Below are 8,175 nucleotides of genomic sequence, written 5' to 3'. Positions count from 1 at the left end.
CGGATAGCCGGACTATACCTTCGGCCGGACTCCTAGACTATGAAGATACAAGATTGAAGACTTCATCCCGTGTCCGGAAGGGACTTTCCTTGGCGTGGAAGGCAAGCTTGGCGATACGGATATGTAGATCTCCTACCATTGTAACTGACTCTGTGTAACCCTAGCCCTCTCCGGTGTCTATATAAACCGGAGGGTTTTAGTCCGTAGGACGAACAACAATCATACCATAGGCTAGCTTCTAGGGTTTAGCTTCCTTGATCTCGTGGTAGATCTACTCTTGTACTACCCATATCATCAATATTAATCAAGCAGGACGTAGGGTTTTACCTCCATCAAGAGGGCCCGAACCTGGGTAAACATCGTGTCCCTGGTCTCCTGTTACCATCCGCCTAGACGCACAGTTCGGGACCCCCTACCCAAGATCCGCCAGTTTTGACACCGACAAAGCCATTGAGAATAAATGGATCTTCAAGAGGAAGACACACGGTGATGGTAGGGTTACTATCTACAAAGCTTGACTTGTTGCAAAAAGGTTTTTCGACAAGTTCAAGTGTTTGACTACGATGAGACTTTCTCACCCGTAGTGATGCTTAAGTCGGTCTGAATCATGTTAGCAATTGCCGCATTTTATGAAGGCTGGCAAATGGATGTCAAAACTTCATTCCTTAATGGATGTCTCAATGAAGAGTTGTATATGATGCAACCAGAAGGTTTTGTAGATCCTAAAGGTGCTAACAAAGTGTGCAAACTCCAGCGATCAATCTATGGACTGGTGCAAGCATCTCGGAGTTGGAAGGAGTTGGAATATACGCTTTGATGTGGTGATCAAAGCATATGGTTTTATACAGACTTATGGTGAAGCCTGTATTTACAAGAAAGTGAGTGGGAGGTCTGTAGCATTTCTAATATTATATGTGGATGACATATTGTTGATTGGAAATGATGTAGAATTTCTAGATAGCATAAAAGGATACTTGAATAAGAGTTTTTCAATAAAAGACCTCGATGAATCTACTTATATTTTGGGGATCAAGATCTATAGAGATACATTGAGATGCTTAATAGAACTTTCAAAAGCACATACCTTGACAATATTTCAAAGAAGTTCAAAATGAATCAGTCAAAGAAAGGGTTCTTGCCTATGTTGCAAGGTGTTAAGCTGAGTAAGAATCAAAGCTCGACCACGGCAGAATATAGAGAGAGAATGAAAGTCATTCCCTATGCCTCAGCCATATGTTCTATAAAGTATGCCATGCTCTGTACCAGACGTATTGTGTAGTTTGGCAAGGCGGTACAATAGTGATCCAGTAGTAGATCACTCAACAGCGGTCAAAATTATCCTTAGTTACCTAAGAGGACTAATAAATGTTTCTTGGTTATGGAGGTGATAAAGAGTTCGTCTTAAAGAGCTACGTCGATGCAAGCTTTGACACTGATCTGGATGACTCTAAGTCTCAATCTAGATACATGTTGAATGTGGGTGCAATTAGCTAGAGTAGCTACATGCAGAGAATTGTAGACATAGAAATTTTCAAAATACATACGGATCTGAATGTGGCAGACCCGTTTACTAAAACTTCTCTCACAAGCAAAACATGATCACACCTTAGTACTCTTTGGGTGTTAATCACATAGCCATGTGAACTAGATTATTGACTCTAATAAATCCTTTGAGTGTTGGACACATGGAGATGTGAACTACGGGTGTTAATCCCATAAAGATGTGAACTATTGGTGTTAAATCACGTGGCAATGTGAACTAGATTATTGACTCTAGTGCAAGTGGGAGACTGAAGGAAATATGACCTAGAGGCAATAATAAAGTTGTTATTTTATATTTCCTTATATCATGATAAATGTTTATTATTCATGCTAGAATTTTATTAATCGGAAAATTGATACATGTGTGGATACATAAACAAAACACTGTGTCCCTAGTAAGCCTCTACTATACTAAATTGTTAATCAAACATGGTTAAGTTTCCTAACCATAGACATGTGTTGTCATTTAATGAATGGGATCACATCATTAGGAGAATAATGTGATGGACGAGACCCATCCGTTAGCTTAGCATGTTGATCGTTCAGTTTTATTGTTATTGCTTTCTTCGTGTCAAATACATATTCCTTCGACTACGAGATTATGCAACTCCTGGATACCGGAGGAATACCTTGTGTGCTATAAAACGTCACAACGTAACTGGGTGATTATAAAGATGCTCTACAGGTATCTCCGAAGGTATTTGTAGGGTTAGCATAAATCAAGATTAGGATTTGTCACTCCGAGTATCGGAGAGGTATCTCTAGGCCCTCTCGGTAATGCACATCAAAGCATTGCAAGCAATGTGACTAATAAGTTAGTTGCGGGATGACGTATTACAAAACAAGTAAAGAGACTTGCCGGTAACGAGATTGAACTAGGTATGAATATACCGACGATCGGATCTCGGGCAACTAACATAACGATGACAAAGGGAATTACATATGTTGTCATTGCGGTTTGACCGATAAATATCTTCGTAGAATATGTAGGGACCGATATGAGCATCTAGGTACCGCTATTGGATATTCACCCGAGATGTGTCTCGATCATGTCTACATAGTTCTCGAACCCGTGGGTCCGCACGCTTAACGTTTGATGATAATTTGTATTATGAGTTATGTGTTTTGGTGACCGAAGATTGTCCGGAGTCCCGGATGAAATCACGGACATGATGAGGAGTCTCGAAATGGTCGAGAAGTAAAGGTTTATATATTGGACGATCGTATTCGAACACCGGAATGGTTTCGGAATGGTTCAGGTATTTTTCGGAGTACCAGGAGGTTACCGGAAACCCCCCCTCCCCCCCCCCCCCGGGGAAATATTGGGCCGTAGGGGAGAGGGGAGGCAGCCAACAAAGGGTGGCCATGCCCCCCTCCCATAGGGAGTGCCAATTGGACTAGGGGAGGGGGCACACACCCCTTTCCTTCTCCTCTTCCCTCTCCCTTTCCCCTTCCCCCTCCATGAGAAGGAAAAGAAGGGGGGTGAATCCTACTAGGACTTGGAATCCTAGTAGGACTCCCCTCTCCTTGGCGCGCCCCTGGTGGCCGGTCTCCTCCCCTCCTCCTTTATATACGTGGGCAGGGTACCCCCTGGAGACACAACAGTTATTCTCTTAGCCATGTGCGGTGCCCCCCTCCACAGTTTACTCCTCTGGTCATAGCGTCATAGTGCTTAGGGGAAGCCCTGCGCGGATCACATCATAATCACCGTCACCACGCCGTCATGCTGGCGAAACTCTCCCTCGACCCTCTGCTGGATCAAGAGTTCAAGGGACGTCATCAAGTTAAACACGTGCTGAACTCGGAGATGCCGTACGTTCGGTACTTGATCGGTTGGATTGCGAAGACGTTCGACTACATCAACCACGTTAACCTAACGGTTCTGGTTTCGGTCTACGAGGGTACGTGGACACACTCTCCCCTCTCGTTGCTATGCATCTCCTAGATAGATCTTTTGTGATCGTAGGAAAATTCTTGAAATTGCATGCTACGTTCCCCAACAAGGATAAACGAGACTTTGTTGCTAGAAGACATGGTAAGGAAAGAGAGCCATGGGTTCAAAAACCTATGCCCTTTCCACTTAAATCAACTAAAAATAAGGATGATGAAGAATTTGAGTGCATTGTTGAAATGATTAGGCCAGTCTTTTTGCGCACCTGTTTGACTGATATCTTGAAAATGGCCCCTTATGCAAAGTAAATGAAAGACATCATCACCAACAAGAGAAAAATACCGGAAGCTGAAATCTCCACCGTGCTTGCCAATTATTCTTTGAAGGATGGAGTACCTAAAAAATTGGAGATCCGGGAATACAAACTATACCTTGCTCCATCAAAAGAAATCATGTGAAAATTGCTTTATGTGATTTAGGAGCAGGTGTTAGTGTTATGCCTTTCTATTTATATAAAAGACTTGATTTCAATAAACTCACACCTACCGGAATATCTTTGCAAATGGCTGATAAATCAAGTGCCATGCCTATAGGCATTTGTGAGGATGTGCCTGTTGTTCTTGCAAACGTTACTATCGTAACTGACTTTGTTTTACTTGAGATGCCCGAGGACGATAACATGTCGATTATCCTTGGTAGACCCTTTTTGAATACTACAGAGGCTGTTATTGATTGCAATAAAAGCAAGGTCACGTTTCATATCAATGGTAATGAGCATACAGTGCACTTTCCAAAGAAACAATTCCAAGCAAATGGTATTAATGTTATTGAAAAATCTCCAACAATCACTATTGAAAGTTTTCAACCACCTCTACCTACTGCTAAAAAGAAATATGAAATGCTTATTGCTGGGGACATTCACATCCCCGTTGAGGTAACTTAGTGCTTTACGAAAGTTCCTCGGCTTCATGCTAATCGAATGTGATTGTTAATAAGACCTGATCAACCTTATTAATGAATCATTTTTGAGAGGTATGAAGTTGATAAATTTAGTGAGCACCACCTTCTGTCTTTACCTTTTGTTTTCTGTTTTTCTTAGTTAAATAAAATAAAATGACAAGTTTTGTCTATTTTCTGAATTTCCTGTGCAATAAAAATGATCCAAAAATAAAAGTTCTCAGAATGCCCTAAAAATGTAACACGTTTTATTTTGAATATTTCTGAGTTTTTGATGCAAATAACATCAGAGGGGGTGCACCAGGTGGGCACAACCCACCTGGGCACGCCAGCACCCCCAGGTGCGCCCTGGTGAGTTGTGGACCCCACGTGGGCCCCTCACTTATCTCTTAAGCCCATGTCATCATCTGCCTCTAGAAAAAAAATCAACATTTCTCTCTCTCTCTCTCTTGTGTTCTTGCTTTCAAACCCGCGGATTTCGATCTCTTTGCTCGAAGCTCTGTTTCCGAAACAGTTTCGGGGGATTGTTGCTTGGTATGTGATTCCTCCATTGGTCCAATTAGTTTTTTCTTTAGTGGTATATATTTTGAATAATTAGCTACTCTTGGTGCTGCTGTAGATGAGCTTGCATGTTGAATTCTTAGAGTTCTAAGTAGTTTGAATGCTTGATATGGCCTTGATGCATCACGATGAGTAGTTGCTATCAATCTTGTGAAGTTTTGTTGAGAAAATTTTGTGACCCAAAAATTTCAGAAAATTGTACACGAATATGATGAACCTCTTTGGAAGGAGTTCTTCGAGGAGAGGTCCTCGGAGGCATCTTCTAGTAGCAGCTCCGTTCCTCGGTCTTATGTTGAACCAAGTGAAAATTCTATACGAGATGCTGCCACCATATCATGTTTATGGCCATGCAATGATTTCATGGTGAGAGCAGGTATTAAAGAAGAGTTTGAGCAATATGTTCACAATGCCGAGCTCAGTCCATACATTGAATATAAGTGCAACCAACACGTCAGCCTCACAGAGTCGTTTACTAAAGAATTTAAATTCCATCCTCGTGAGTCTAGAGTGTCATTTAAACTATATGACAATCCATTCACTTTACCACTAGAGACATTTGCTAGCTACTGCAAAATTCCATTTTGGGGTTCGTTGGATGAACCACCAAGATCTGAGTATGAGATATGAGATATTCTTGACTAGCCTTTGCTATGGTGAGACTAGAGGAGTGACGCAAGGTAGAATAAAGAGCATTCATTTCCCCTCAATTCAATACTTTGCATTATTTAATGGAAAATGCATCATAGGCAAACAAGATTGTGGTACACTTTGTGCTCCTGACTTGAGCCTCATATGCACCGCTATCACCGGTGAAAAACGTTATAACCTTGGAGAGATTGTTGCTCGCAGGTTGCAACACAATGCTAGTAGTGGATATGTCTATGGTGGAATTTATGCCACACGTTTAGCTAGGGAGCTGGGTGTTTCACCTTGGCCTTATGACCCTATCCTACCCACGCAGTTCTTAGACTTTGACGCCATGAAATGCCATAAGTTTCTTAGTGGTGAAATACATAATTATACTTATAACCTATTGTATAATAAAAAATCTGTTGTGGACACATTTTTGCCCGCACCTGCTCTTTTTGATGTTCACAGCAAGGGAAGATATTATGTTATTGAGAGCGAGGCCCGAGCGCATAATGCGGAGGTTGTTGCTGCTCGGCGGGCTGAGGTGGCTGCACCTAGAGCCTCCGTGAGCTATCACTCCGACTACTACGCATGCTACTGATGGTGATTACCAAGCTAGGCCAAAAGCCTAAGCTTGAGGGAGTACGTATTTCCACCGACATTACATTCATTGTTCACATCTTTCACTCCATTTGTCGGTGTTCATGCTTTTTCATTGTATTATCCATGCTAGATTTATTTTCTCGCTTTCTTCTTGTGTGTTTGAAAAACTTTGAGAAAATACTAAAATATTTCCTGCTTCTTTTCAATTTATCATTCTATCTTAGTTAGTTGTAGTATTGAAAAGAAAATCCAAAAGGATTTCCTTGTTCTTCTTTTGCTTGTTGGGAGCTCTCCCGTGTAAATAGTTTTTCTCGTTTTTGTCTTTCCTTTCTTAATTGCTTTTGTTCAGAAAAAACTAAAAACTCCAAAAATATTTTAGTGTGTTTCTCTAAATTTATTTTTTTATTGAGTCATATCGAGGAGAAGACCACGATGAAAATGTTGAGTGGCTCTCATGTACATTATTGTTGATCTAACAAAGAACCCATATTACCTTGTCTTCCCCTTTTGAATAAAATGTTTGCAGATTCCAGCTTAGTCCATGTCACTCTTGCACTATTATCATTTTTATATCATTCGGTCGTGCAAGTGAAAGGCAATAATGACGATATTTGATGAACTGGTATGGCAGAGAGAAATGGGTATGAACTCAACTTGTTTTGTTTTTGTAAATATGTTTAACCTAGTATCCATGTTTCAACCTATTATGATTAAACATGTTTGTGATGACCATTAGAGATTATAGTTTCTCATGCCATGCTTAAGTAGCTAGGAGTGGATCTCTACTATTAAAGCAGAATCAAACATCGTGATGGTTCGACCTCCTCCTTCCCACCTATAACAGCGATTGATGAAAAACCATCAGCGTCACCCGAGGGCCACTATCGCAGCAGCCCAAAAAACATGCCAACTCAGCCCACATACGCGAAAACTGATCCTTCTTTCCCACGATCGATCCTGCACCCTTTTGTCCACGCGAGGGACGCGGATTTTTCACGCATATGCTTCGGAGCCCTGCTATCTTGGCCATCCGTCACTGTTGTGTGTCTCGAGATGCGAGGAGAACCTGTGGGCGCTTAAACTCTCGATTAGCAGGAGTAGTTCTGTAGGTCTGCTTCGTAGGTCCTCCCCCAGGAATAGTGGCTGGCAGTAGACCTGTAGGGCTTTGTTGTTTTCCACAGAGTGCCAGCATCTCCCAGCACAAAAAGCATTATTGTATGAGGTCCATGCATGTCTCTCCTTCAAAGCTCTGTCACATGCATGCTCAATCTCTCTCACACAAGCTATCTCTTTTCTCACCCTCTCATATGCTGCACAAGCTCTCTTTTACCTACGAAAATAAAAGGCTTTCTCTCATACTCTCACACTCAAGTTAAAAAATAGCAAGTTCAGAATGACACTGTTTCTCTCTCTCACTCCTCTCACAGGATCTCTCCCTTCAGTTTCTCAAAGCGAGTTGTTCTCTCAGCCCCAAGTTCTCTCTCATTCAAAGCCCACACTTTTTTCTCAACGAACGAGTAGCCAGCCCTCTAATGGCGGTCCAATCTGCGGCGTCCCTCTTTCTCTGCAACACAACCCAAATGCTAGCAAGGACATGAGAGATAAAGAGAGAGAACTCTTCCGCGCATGCGCACAATGACTTTCTGTGAGTTTTCTTGTCCTTGTCCGCTTCCTGGTGTCTTTTGTCTAGGTAGCATGTCGCAGGGTCAGGGGAGTAGTGGCCTACCACTTCTTAGGTTGATTACAGTGGACAACCTGTATACACCAATGTGGTTATGAACTGCAAAACCTGAAGATGAGCTTGGACCGTGCCATGACCTCGTCTATCCCGAGGAATACATGCGGCCAGGATAGAGGCGCTCCGAAGCGTATGCCTTCTCAAATATTATCCTCCACACGAGCCCCACGACGCATGCGCTCCTTGCCACGATCCCTACGAGCCCGCAGCCTCGCATTCGATCCCCTCGATGAAGAGGCACTTTCTCTGCGCA

Source organism: Triticum urartu, chromosome 4A (assembly GCF_056163025.1).
Source record: "Triticum urartu cultivar PI428250 chromosome 4A, HENAU_Tu73, whole genome shotgun sequence".
Lineage (NCBI taxonomy): Eukaryota > Viridiplantae > Streptophyta > Magnoliopsida > Poales > Poaceae > Triticum > Triticum urartu.
The sequence above is the reverse complement of the archived record's forward strand: the minus strand, read 5'-3'. Positions refer to the sequence as shown.